We start from the raw sequence: 13,637 nt of genomic DNA, 5'->3' as shown, positions 1-13,637 counted from the left end.
TCATCCCCTTCTCCTCCTGCCTTCAATTTTTCCCAGCATCAGGGTCTTTTACAATGAGTAAGGTGGCCAAAGTATTGTCGGCATATAAATGACCTCAAAATAAACGGGTCCAAATCTACAGTGAAAGTAATTTTTAAAAATTTTAATAATTGATCTTAATTTTCTAGGGGGGAAGAGGCTAGTCTTAGTATGTAACCGAAAGGATATTAAGCTTGACTATCAGAAGAGGCCAGCACTGAACTGTTTGATGACTTTGGGCAGGACATTCAAGAGAGTGCCGACAAGTCCTGAGCATCTCTATTCCCAAGCACTGTGTTTACATACACTATCTCACTTAATTCTCACACCATAGGGAGGCCTTGTTATCCCCATTTTAAAGATGAGGAATTGAGTCTCTAAGATATGAGGAGACACTCACAATCACAGCTAAAGAGGCACAGCACTGGGATTTGAATCCAGTTCTGCCTGCCTCCAAAGCTTACACATCCTCTTTCCACCACCCTTAGGTGCCCTTCACTGAGCCCCAAGTTTTCTCATCTACAAAATAAAGGATCTGAGTCCCCCAGTGTCTGATGCCCTTCCCCTCTCTCACTGGATGACCTTCATGGTTGGGAAGGGAAAGGGCAATCAGGAAGGGGTCTCAGGCACTGGGGAGGGGTGGGGGGGAGCATCTTTCTCTCCTAACTGGGAAAGCACTAAAAACTTGAGTCCTGCCTGTACCATCCTGACTCTCTACCTGTGAAAGGAGGCTGCTGCTGACAATGGCACCAACAGTGACAGGACTCTAATACCCACCACTATTAAAAGAAACAGCTCAGGACTTCCCTGGCAGTCCAGTGCTTAAGACTCTATGCTTCCAATGCAGGGGATGTGGGTTCAATCTCTGGTTGGAGAACTAAGATTCCACATGCCGTGGCATCCAAAAAAAAGAAGAAAAAACAGGTCTTCTAATTTTCCTCGGTGAAACCACTTTTTTTTTTTTTATAATGAATTTGCATTTCCCAAAACAAATTCATCAACACTTATTGTCGAGAATCTTCTCTTGCCCATACTGGGTTAAATTGTATCGAAAACTGGCCAGCAAAAAAGTACAAGAGGTAGTCTGTATTCTCAGGGAATTCACTGTTAACACACAAAGCAATTTCTAGAAGACAATAGACAACCAGGACTGAACTGTGTAGTCTAGACAATATGTATTGGGTTGGCCAAAAGGTTCGCTCAGGTTTTTCTATACCATCATATGGAAAAACCTGTAGTAACTTTTTTTGGGCAACCCAGTAGAACAGGAACCGGAGACAGGGGAGATCAATGTGGCTGTAGTACTCAGAGAAGGCTTCATGAGAACTTGGGCAAAGACAATGTTCTTAACCTTGCCTTCTAGACTAGTCTTTCCTGGCTTGTGAAATCCTGGTATGAACCTTTCACATAGTTCAAAGATTCTTGGTTTTGGAGTACGCGGTGATGGACTACATATCACGTCATCTGAAGGCCGCTTCACCCTTATTGGCACATAGGGGAGGAGTAAAACCCCCACGGTATGCAAACACCGTCATGGAGACTTGCTCCGAGCCATGGGAGGTTTCATGCAAAACCAGTTTCTCAATAGGGCAAATGTTGTGCAAAGATGTAAGAGGCTTGAGAAACTGGTTCAAGGCAAAACCTGTCACAGCAAGAACCAGATTTGAATGGGGACACTTTCTTGTCTGTGTCAGCCATGGTCTGCCTCACCTGGGCTCAAGAATTTCCCCAATGCTTTGGCCCAGAGGCCATAGGCCCATCTCATCTACTAGGAGCCTCTTAACTCTACCCTCATTCATCTGTCCACCCTCATGTGCCACTCTGTTGATAAGAGAAACTTTTTCAGAATTCCAGATCCTTTCTTACCCTCAGACAACTAAGTATGTGTCCCATTCTCCAAATTCCACCCTCAATACAATCTGAAAAAGTGTATTATCCGAAGAGATAGTCTGAGTTGATAAGGTCATCTAGTAGTTCAAATATTCACTACACTTACTCTGTATTCTGAAACAATGCTAGACCGAGGAATATTTTCCAAACTAGTTGAAGTCATAAAGTAAATACACAAAAAATAGCCCCTAAGAGTACTGTTGTTGTTGTGTAGTTGCTAAAGCATGTCCGACTCTTTTGCCAGCCCATGGACTGTAGACCGCCAGGCTCCTCTACTCATGGATTCTCCAGGCAAGAATACGGGAGCATGTTGTCATTTCCTTCTCCAGGGGACCTTCCCAACCCAGGGATCGAACCCACATCTCCTGCATTGGCAGGTGGGTTCTTTACCACTAAGCCATCTTGGAAGCCCATCTAAGAGTATTCAGTTCAGTTCAGTTCAGTTCAGTCGCTCAGTCATGTCCAACTCTTTGCGACCCCATGAATCGCAGCATGCCAGGCCTCCCTATCCATCACCATCTCCTGGAGTTCACTCAGACTCACGTCCATCCAGTCAGTGATGCCATCCAGCCATCTCATCCTCTTTCGTCCCCTTCTCCTCCTGCCCCAATCCCTCCCAGCATCAGAGTCTTTTCCAATGAATCAACTCTTCGCATGAGGTGGCCAAGTGTACCAGATACTAAATTGAGGGTCACTGGTTTAGAAAAGTGAGAAATCAATTTGTATAGAAGCGATGAGGGCAAGTTTCATGGAGGCAGGATTTAGGATGGACTTTAGAGAATAGGAAGACTTTGGATAGGCAGGGAAGAGAAATGATGACAATCTAGAAAAGAGATGTACCATAACCAAAGGCAAGAAAAGTGGGAGACATATTCATGAAAAGCCAAGGTAGTCAGCCTGTCTGGAGGACAAGGTGCACAAGAACATCCATAGCAAGAATCAGTAGGAAATGAGATCACAGGCATAAGATGAATTCATCAACAAATCTAGCAAACGTTTATTAAGTGCTGATCAGGTGTCAAGCTCTGTGCAAGGTCTCTGGCACATAATAACAGCTTATACCCATTAGAGCTTATGTTGTGTCAGGCACTATGTTAAGCACTTTACATTCATTATCTCACTGAATTGTCACTATAGTTTTATGAAGTATTGCACTGGTTGTATCTTCATTTTACAGATGAAAAAGATGAAGCGCAGACAGGTGAAGGAACTTGCTCCAGGTCACATAGTTACGGTGTGATAAAGCCTGGATTTGAATCAAGGCAGTCAGCTCAAACGTGGTTTCTGAGCACAATGCAAACCTGCTTCTACACACACCATCTCATTAAATCCTTGTGAAATTCCGTAGGGCATGGGCACAGTTATCCCCACTCTGCAAATGGGGACCCAAGGCTCCAAGAGTTAGTGAATTCCTCCAAGTGGTTCTGCTGAGTACAGAGCTGGGGTTTGAAAGCGGATCCACTAATCCCAAATCCATCAAACTTTCCATTACAATATATAACTGCCTGGCAAAGCAATTATCTAGAATGGGGTCAAATTAAAAGAAATTTTAACAACCTGAAAGGGGCTTCCCAGGGTTTCCCCGGTGAGTCAGAGGTAAAGAATCTGTCTGTAATGCAGGAGCTGCAGAAGACGTGAGTTCAATCCCTAGATTGGGAAGATCCCATGGAGGAGGGCATGGCAACCCACGCCAGTACTCTTGCCTGGAGAATCAATGGACGGAAGAGCCTAGTGGGCTACAGTCCCTAAGGTTTCAAAGAGTCAGATGCAACTGAAGTGATTTAGCATGCACACAGGGGCTTCCCAGGTGGCTCAGTGGTAAAGAATCCACCCGCCAATTCGATACCTGGGTCGGGAAGATCCCCTGGATGAGGAAATGGCTTCTTGCCTCGAGAATTCCATGGACAGAGGAGCCTGACGGGCTACAAAATGTTGCCTGCTGCTGCTGCTGCTAAGTCGCTTCAGTCGTGTCCGACTCTGTGCGACCCCACAGACGGCAGCCCACCGGGCTCCCCCATCCCTGGGATTCCCCAGGCAAGAATACTGGAGTGGGTTGCCATTTCCTTCTCCAGTGCATGAAAGTGAAAAGTGAAAGTGAAGTCGCTCAGTTGTGTCCGACCCTCAGCGACCCCATAGACTGCAGCCTTCCAGGCTCCTCCATCCATGGGATTTTCCAGGCAAGAGTACTGGAGTGGGGTGCCATTGCCTTCTCCGACAAAATGTAGCCATAGGGTCACAAAAGAGTCAGACACAACTGAGCGCACACACACACACACACAACGACCTGATAAGGGCAAGCCTATAGCATAGGAATAGGGAAGAGTTTCAAGGTTAACAGCTGTGACTTAATGAATAAATACAGGTCTGGCATTGGCCTGGCACAGGGAATTGAATTAGGAAAGAGTGGACATGAGTGGTAGATGATATTAGAGGTGGTGATGACCTAGAAATGGGCATGGGGCAGGGGAGGAAGAGAAGAATAGAAATGATGATCAATATTTGGAAGAATATCTGATTGTTCTTGGGGACTGAATGACTGAGGGCAATGAAAGGAGATTAGATCAGAGGACTTTGCTTCTTGCTTGAATGACTTAGCCTATTGTTGACAAGGGCTGAGAGGTTACGGGAACAGCTGGTTTGTGGCAAAAAATGAAGGCTGCTTTGGACAATCTGTCGCAATCTGTTTGGCAGGATGATGAGTGGTACATTCCACAGGAAATGACCAGTAGGCAGTCAGCGATGTGGGATTGGAGCTCAGGTAGAGAGCTGAAGCTGAGCATTGCATCTGATGCCAAAGCTATGCAGGACCCAAGAAGGAGCAGACAAGTCAGATCCCAGGGAGAATAGGATTTTCATAGTCAGAATAAGCCAGGAGTCTGCTGAGAACAAAAATGTAGCAGAAGAAAAGAAAACAGGCCCAAGAGCAAAGCTGCGGGTCTGGACAAGTTCTTAGGGCCAAGACAGAGATACAAATTAAAGGGACATAACGGCAAGTGAGATCTTACCTATATCAATGAAAAACGACCTCTGGATAATTTTCCATTGGGTATGTGGTATATTGAGGGTGTTTCCCTATTGCAGGAGACAAACCTACCTTAACCAATAGAACCCTACTGTCTGACTCCACAGGCCAATAAGGACCTTTGACAGCAAAGAGTACACAATCTATTGTACATCAGCATAGAACTGAAGTCATCAAATATGTCTCCCCACTGAATTACACATTCAAAGATGGTTACAAAGGTAAGTGTTAGGTTTTGTCTATTATACAAGAATAAAAAAGGAAGGTCTCTCCCCTAAGAATATAAATGTCTAAGGATCCCACAAAGATCTGCCAAAGTCCAACTAATTTGGCATTTCCTGGACTTACCTCTTTTTGTCCAAGGTTTTCTTTCCTTGCCCAAGTTGGTGGCTGTGCTGCTGATGGGAGGAAGGTTCTCAGGCAGCCAGAGATGCTGTAGCTACCTGGCCCCTTGGTCCCCTCCTATCTGGAAAGCGAACAGGGTGGTCAGTTGTTACTATTTTCGGGGGCTACTCCTCTTCTGGCCTTTCTGCTACCTCTGTTTCCAAACCTTGATCTTTCTGGCCACAGCCCCACTCTCAGTGACCTCTTCCTCCTGACAGAATGAAGAAAGTGAGACTTGGAGCAACTCAGCCCACACCTGGGAGGGACTTATGTGATGCAGGAACCCTGCAGTCTGGGGATTTCGATTCTTGGTTATTGTCCTTCAAACACTCAAGTTCTAGGGTCCTTCTAACAGGCTTCACAAGGTTCACCCCCAAGCCTATACACAATTCCTTCCCCACTCAGTATATATCCTAGGCCTCAGTCAGGGGTCCTCTGTGAACCAGGTCTGCCTAAAATGACTCCTCCACTCTCCGAAGTAGCCAGGTGGGATTCTGTCTCATTTTACAAGTGAGTAGACAGGGACCCAGGGGTGCATACACCTGGGCAACTGCAGAACAAGGAGATGCAGGTTGTTCGATCCACTCTCTAAATCTCTTGTAGTTAGACAAAGAGAGCCCTGCTGAAATATTTGGAATTCTATTTTTATTAAAGCTTTGCTTTTCCCATGATTGCTGTCTTTTGCTGTCTTTGTCTCCAGAGATGTTTAAAATGCTGGAAAATGTAAGATGAGGGGACTCAGAAGAGAATGGCAGCAAGGGACAGAGGGAACAAGCTCGCTGGTTGTCCTGTTGGGGGGCTGGGCCCCCCGCCCTCCCTCAGCCCCAAGGCAGCAGAGCCTAGTAAGGGGGCCTGTGTCCTAGGGATCTCCAGTCCTTTTTGCCATGGTTTCATGTTGACCTTGATCTCTGAGTCTGAAATCCCTGATTACCCATGTCAATAAGCAGCCAGTCAGCTTGGGAGGGGCCCTTCAAGGCTATGGCAAGATAGAAGAACGACAGCCCAGCTCATCATAAGCATATTTATCAGGCAAACTTCAGGAAAAACTGGTTGCTCAAGCCTGCCACCTCAAGAGAAAGAGTTTTGTGCAAAGCTTGACCTGGTGTGAAACAGACGTATGCAATTTTGTTCCACGGCCACGTGTGCTTCAGGAGCGCTCTGTGGGGGACATCGGCACGCAAAAAAGATTTTTTCCCACTGGAGAGCACTGGGGCTGTAGAGTTAAGCAGAGAAATGAATTATTTGTTTTCATCAAGCCTATATATCTTTTCTGTAGTCACTTCCCGAAAATGCAGGAATTCAAGTTTAGGACATTAAGTCACAGACTCATAAATCATGAGTTGTATGGGACTCTCAAGTCATCTCATCCAGGCCCCTAAATTTGCAGATGAGGAACCTGAGGTTACCCACTATTGGGTATTGTACTTCTACTATGCAGCCTGAGATCACACCCATTTCTCTACAAGCCAAAAAACTGCACTGTTGGCTCCAGAGAGCTGGCAGTTCACCTAAAATCCATGGTATTTTTCATATAAACCACTGTTCAGTGCAATTTTCCTTGTCCCGGGTTTATAGCCCAGATTTCCTAAAATTTTGTTCAGGCATTTACATGTTCTCTTTCCATTTGGTTTTGTTAGTTTTATCTCCATATTCCAGTCTATGATTTGGATTTTGGTTCTGTCTTAAGCTCTGTAAGCGTGTTTGGGAATGGGGAGGATCACGTGTGAAGTCACATTTTGCAGTGGGCTTGCTGTCTCATACTTAACAGCTAAATTGTTGTACAAAAAGCATTTCATTTGATATGCATGCATGCTTAGTCGCTCAGTGGTGTCCTAGTCTTTGTGACCCCATGGACCGTAGCCTGCCAGGCTCCTCTGTCCATGGGATTCTCCAGGCAAGAATACTGGAATGGGTTGCCATGCCCTCCTCTAGGGGATCTTCCCGACCCAGGGATCAAACCCAGGTCTTCTGCAACTCTTGCATTGCTGGCAGATTCTTTTACCACTGAGCCACTGGGGTATATGCTGTAAACAGAACCTAAGAATTGCCCCTGATTTCCTTCTCTCTTTCATCCCCCATATCTAATAATAAGAATAGCTAACATTTACCAAGTACTTATCATGTGCCAGATACTGTGGTAAGTAATTTATAAGCCCGACTGATTTAATCCTTACAATAAGTATCATGATTTTACAGATGAGAAGACTGACACTTTCAAGAGATTAATTACTCACTTGAACTCATGTATCTAGGGATGGTGGGGTCACACCCAGGTTATTGTGGGTCCAGAGCCCAGAAGTTTCCCCACTTAGTTCAGATTCTCTGGGAGAGCCATCAGACCGTGATGCAGGTCTGACCCTTATGAGTCATGGAAGGAGGAGGAAAGAAGAGAGGGGCAGAGGGAGGAAGGAAAGAAGAGAAGGCAGGGGAGTGGAGAGGAGAAAGTTGGTGGAGTGGAAGAATCTTAGACTGCAGTGCAGTTCTAAGAAAGTCTAGCAAAGCTGATGAAACATCCTGGAACTGACACTGCCCATGAGAAAAGTCCCACATTTCCCAGGAATGGGTCTTTCTCAGCATTGCCACCCCCTGCACCCACCTCCCGGCCCCACCACATTCAGTCGTGAAGCAGCCTTTGAGAAGCATGACCTCAGTAAGAAGCAGACATGGATTTCAGAGCAGAGAAGCTGAGGTTATCAGTCAATTGTGACTGTTCGTGAGAAGTACATTTTTCATTGCTGCCACATTGTATGTGTGTTAGTTGCTAAGTCGTGTCTGACTCTTGCAATCCCATGGACTGTGGCCCGCCAGGCTCCATTTCCATGGGATTCTCCAGGCAAGACTACTGGAGTGGGTTGCCAATCCCTTCTCCAGGGATCTTCCGGACCCAGGGATTGAACCCGAGTCTCCTTTCATTGCAGGCAGACGCTTTTACTGTCTGAGCCACTAGAGAAGCCCTGTCACATTATAGAAAACAACTTTTTCAGCAAATCTGTTGATTCTGTCAATAGTTGTCTCTAACTACAGCCCTAGTTTAAGCCTAGACATGGCTTACCTAGACAATTCCAACAGTACTTTAACTTATTTCTCTCCTTTCAGTCTCGACATTCCTAAAACGATCTCTTGCAACACTAGCAGGAAGATCTTTCCAAAACATAAGTCCAATTATGTCATAATCCAGGTTAAGAAGCTAAGGTGGAGACTACATTTTGTCAATCTAAGAATAGGTATGGGACTTCCTTGGTGGTCCAGTGGTAAAGAATCTGCCTGGCAGTGCAGGGGACAAGGGTTCAATCCCTGGTCTGGAAAGATTCCACATACCTCGGGGCAATTAAGCCTATGTGTCACAACCACTGAGCCCACACACCTTAGAGTCCATGTCCTGCAACAAGAAGCCACCGCAATGAGGATCCCATGCACTACAGCTAGAGAAACCTCTTGCACAGCAACAAAGACCCAGGACATCCATGAATAAATACAAATTTTAAGAAAGAATAAATATGATGATCTCATAGCATATAAATGACAACAATCTCACCAGCATTCACTAATTAGGCCAAGTACAAAATTGCGTTGTATACTTTTTTGCTAAGCTCATCAGTATATTTATATAGAGAGTTATCCCAGTTACTATAGGTCATTCATTTGTTTAAAAGCCCTTCAAACATTTGTAAGCTAAAACCTAAGCTTCTGATCATGGTACACCAGGACCTCTAGAATTTGGCTAGTCCCTACTTCTTTCCCAACATCACCCCTCCTATGTCTTACCTGGCATTTGATACTGTGAAAATATGGTACTAAATTATCTGTAGCTCCTGCTACGCAGTATCATCACATCACCATGCCTTTGCTTATACTCTTCCCTCCACCTGGAATGCCGTTTTCTCTTCTCCTCTCGCTGTTGTGCCTCACTGCATCTCATTTTAGATTTGGCTCAGCTTCCTCGGGGACGCTTTCCATGACTCGTACACAGCCCAACTCGAAGATCATTTAATTCAATCTCTACCCCTATACAGGAGGTCTATCTGAGGTCACCACGTAGAAGGTCATCAAAGGATGAGTCTAAGTCTTCATAGGGTAATGGGCTCTGGACTGTTCTCTTGCATGCGTGCATGCTCAATCACTCAGTCGTGTCAGACTCTTTGCAACCCCATGGACTGTAGCCTGGCAGGCTTCTCTGTTCATGGAATTTTTCAGGCCAGAATACTGGAGTGAGTTGCCATTTCCTTCTCTAGGGGATCTTTTCCATCCAGGGTTCAAACCTGTGTCTCTTGAGTCTCCTGCATTGCAGGCGGATTCTTTACCACTGCACCACTGGACTATGATCATGTAAACCAGTCAAAACCTCTTCTCATTATGTTTTATGAGGGAGTCTATCAGTTCCTGTTTCCCCAGGTTTTCTAGTACTCACCTGCAACTTCAAGATGGAGAGTTACAAGTTGGGAGCCTAACTGAGAAATTCCTTGGCAGGTCCCTATAAAGGGGATGTCTAGCACTGAACTTTCAAATCCTGTCGGGGAGAGGGAGTGGTGGTGAAAATGATGATGGGGAAGGACAGAGCTTGCCAATAAGCCACTGCGTCATTTGCCTCTGCCTGTAATTTCTGAATTTTCTGGCTTTTCATTTATAAACCCTCCACCTGTGATTCATAGAGGTTTTAAGAGACCTTCTGAGTGCTGAAGGACTTCAAGAAGGGGAAGGCATGGGGAGAGAGAGGATGGGCCTCCGGTAAACCACACAAGAGTTAGAATTCAGCTACCATGGCTACAGCTACTAAGATTCCAAAGGTTTCCTTAATGATCTTGGTAACTCTCTTTTTTCTAAGAATGAAATGATACATCTTTAAATATTACACAGATGGGAGATACCTGGCTTGGAGCAAAAGATAGCAAAGGCTAATTCTGGGACCCCACATTCACTTGGGGCTGTGGGCAGAGAGGCAGGATGGCCATGAGCTTTCTTTACCCACATTCTAGCACACACCTTGGGTTTTCACCTTTCAACAGGCACTGCTTGTTTTTGTGCATTTAAAAAAGTTCAGCATAGTGACTGAGTGAACACCGGGACATTGGTAAACAGTCTCGAGCCAAAAGTTTATTTGGGGAAGCACAAGAAGAAATTATAGTACATACAAACACATCAGATATGAAATCAATGTTGTTCACACTGCAATACTGGAAATGAAAACAACAATAAAAAATCATAGTGGTTATTGACTCATTAAATTATCTTACCATCCATTGTTACTGTACACAAACAGAGCATACAATTACATCTTTTATTGGCACTTGAGAATAGAACATCTGGAAATATAAGAATGAGAACAGACACAAAACATTCTCTAACATAAATCATACCAATGTTTTCTTAGGTCAGTCTCCCAAGGCAATAGAAATAAAAACAAAAATAAACAAACAGGACCTAATCAAACTAACAAGTGTTTGCACAGCAAAGGAAACCATAAACAAAACAAAAAGACAACCTATGGGATGGGAGAAAATATTTGTATTAATAAACGATACAATCAACAAGGGCTTAATTTACAAAATATACAAGCAGCTCACACACCAAAAAAACAAACAGCCCAATCGAAAAATGGGCAGGAGACTTAAACAGACATTTCTCCAAAGAAGATATACAGATGGTCAAAAAGCATGTGAAAGATGCTCAACTTTGCTACTTATTAGAGAAATGCAAATCAAAACCACAGTGAGGTACCACTTCATATGAGTCAGAATGACCATCATTAAGAAGTCTACAAATAACAAGTGCTGGAGAGGGTACAGAGAAAAGGGAACCCTCCTACACTGTTGGTGGGAATGTAAATTGGTACAGCCACTGTGGAGAACAGGGTGGAGGTTCCTCAAAAAATTAAAAATAGAGTTGCTATATGATCCAGCAATCCCATTCCTGGGCATACAGCCAAACAAAACTATAATTCAAAAAGATACATTTGAAAATGTACCCCTATGTTCATCACAGCACTGTTTACAATGGCCAAGACATGGAAGCAACCTAAATGTCCATTGACAGATGAATGGATAAAGAAGATGTGGTGCATATACAATGAAATATCACTCACCCATCAAAAAGAATGAAATAATGCCATTTGCAGCAATACGGATGGTCCTAGCACTTATCATACTAAGTGAAGTATGTCAAAAAAAGAGAGACAAATACCCCATCAGTTCAGTTCAGTTCAGTCACTCAGTCGTGTCCGACTCTTTGCGATCCCATGAATCAATCGCAGCACGCCAGGCCTCCCTGTCCATCACCATCTCCCGGAGTTCACTCACACTCACATCCATCGAGTCGGTGTTGCCATCCAGCCACCTCATCCTCTGTCGTCCCCTTCTCCTTCTGCCCCCAATCCCTCCCAGTATCAGAGTCTTTTCCAATGAGTCAACTCTTCCCATGAGGTGGCCAAAGTACTGGAGTTTCAGCTTTAGTATCATTCCTTCCAAAGAACACCCAGGGCTGATCTCCTTTAGAATGGACTGGTTGGATCTCCTTGCAGACCAAGGGACACTCAAGAGTCTTCTCCAACACCACAGTTCAAAAGCATCAATTCTTCAGCATTCAGCCTTCTTCACAGTCCAACTCTCACATCCATACATGACCACAGGAAAAACCATAGCCTTGACTAGACGGACCTTCGTTGGCAAAGTAATGTCTCTGCTTTTGAATATGCTATCTAGGTTGGTCATAACTTTCCTTCCAAGGATTAAGCATCTCTTAATTTCATGGCTGCAGTCACCATCTGCAGTGATTTTGGAGCCCAAAAAAATGAAGTCTGACACTATTTCCACTGTTTCCCCATCTATTTCCCATGAAGTGATGGGACCAGATGCCATGATCTTCATTTTCTGAATGTTGAGCTTTAAGCCAACTTTTTCACTCTTCTCTTTCACTTTCATCAAGAGGCTTTTGAGTTCCTCTTCACTTTCTGCCATAAGGGTGGTGTCATCTGCATACCTGAGGTTACTGATATTTCTCCCGGCAATCTTGATTCCAGCTTGTGCTTCTTCCAGCCCAGAGTTTCTCATGCTGTACGCTTCATATAAGTTAAATAAGCCGGGTGACAATATACAGTCTTGATGTACTCCTTTTCCTATTTGGAACCAGTTTGTTTTTCCATGTCCAGTTCTAACTGTTGCTTCCTGACCTGCATATAGGTTTCTCAAGAGGCAGGTCAGGTGGTCTGGTATTCCCATCTCTTTTAGAAGTTTCCACAAATGCCCCATGGTACCACTTAAATGTGAAGTCTAAAACACAATACAAATCAACATATTATGAAACAAAAACAGATTCACAGATATAGAGAATAGACTTGTGGTCACCGAAGAGGAGCGGAGGAGGGGAGGGAAGGATTGGCAGTTCGGGATTAGCAGAGGCAAACTACTATATACAGGATGAAAAACAACAAGGCCCTGCTCTATAACACAGGGAACTGTCTTCAATGTCCTGTGACGAATCAAAATGGAAAAGAACAGGAAAAAGAATACATAGTACAGAAGAAATTAACACAATATTGTAAAACTGTACTTCAACAAAAAAATTTTTTTAAAAGGATGAGACTAGAGTAATGAAAGGAAGTTAGTGCTGTTCGTTTTTAAATTCTTTGATTTTATTTTTTAGAAGACTTTGTTTTTCTAGAGCAACTTTAAGTGTATAACTTGAAGGGAGATGCAGACTTACCATTTATTACCACCCCACACATGCATAGCCTCCCCCATTATCCACATTGCTCACTGTAATGGTTCTTTCTCTTTTTTTTTTAACCAGGAATGAACCTACCTTGACACACCATAATCACTCAACATCCATACTTTACCTTAGGGTTCACTCTTGGTGGTGCACATCATACAAGTTTGGACAAATATATAATGACACACAGCCATAATAATATTATCATATAAAATGCTTTTACTGCCTTAAAGCCACTAGACATTTTAAAAATGCATTCTAAACCACATCAGTGAACAGTACAGTGCTGAAATAGGCAGGTCAATGGAAAAAGGTAGACGGTCCAGATACGAACCCAAGTGCAAATGAAATAACTTTATGATAAAGGGAGCATTCCAAATGAGTAGGGAAAATATTCAATAATCACCATTGGGATAAATGGTCAGTCTTTTAGAAAAATAATAAAAGCAGACTCCATTTTTCTCTGTACATAAAAAATAAATCCAAGGTGGAGAAAAGGTTTAAATATAAAAATGAAATTGTAAAAAGTACTAGAATAAAACAATGAATTTCTGTATAATCATGTCATGACAAGCCTTTCTTGACAAGGAAAGGCTTGTCAAAGCCTTTCCTAACTATG

The 13,637-nt window shown here is 43.7% G+C and overlaps 1 protein-coding gene across 2 annotated transcripts in view; it reads right to left on the bottom strand.

The window, feature by feature from the left end:
• DUSP16 (dual specificity phosphatase 16) overlaps positions 1-5,525 on the bottom strand; it is a 110,181-nt gene extending 104,656 nt beyond the window's left edge. For both annotated transcript variants that reach the window (XM_086401971.1, XM_086401976.1), the window contains exon 1: positions 5,279-5,525. The gene's annotated coding sequence lies outside the window, so the exon portion shown is untranslated. The remainder of the gene's footprint in view (positions 1-5,278) is intronic.
• Positions 5,526-13,637: the final 8,112 nt, after the last annotated feature.

This window comes from Bos grunniens, chromosome 5, assembly GCF_055505025.1.
Source record: "Bos grunniens cultivar Pamir isolate PY7600 chromosome 5, Bosgru_T2T1.0, whole genome shotgun sequence".
NCBI lineage: Eukaryota > Metazoa > Chordata > Mammalia > Artiodactyla > Bovidae > Bos > Bos grunniens.
The sequence above is the reverse complement of the archived record's forward strand: the minus strand, read 5'-3'. Positions and strand labels throughout refer to the sequence as shown.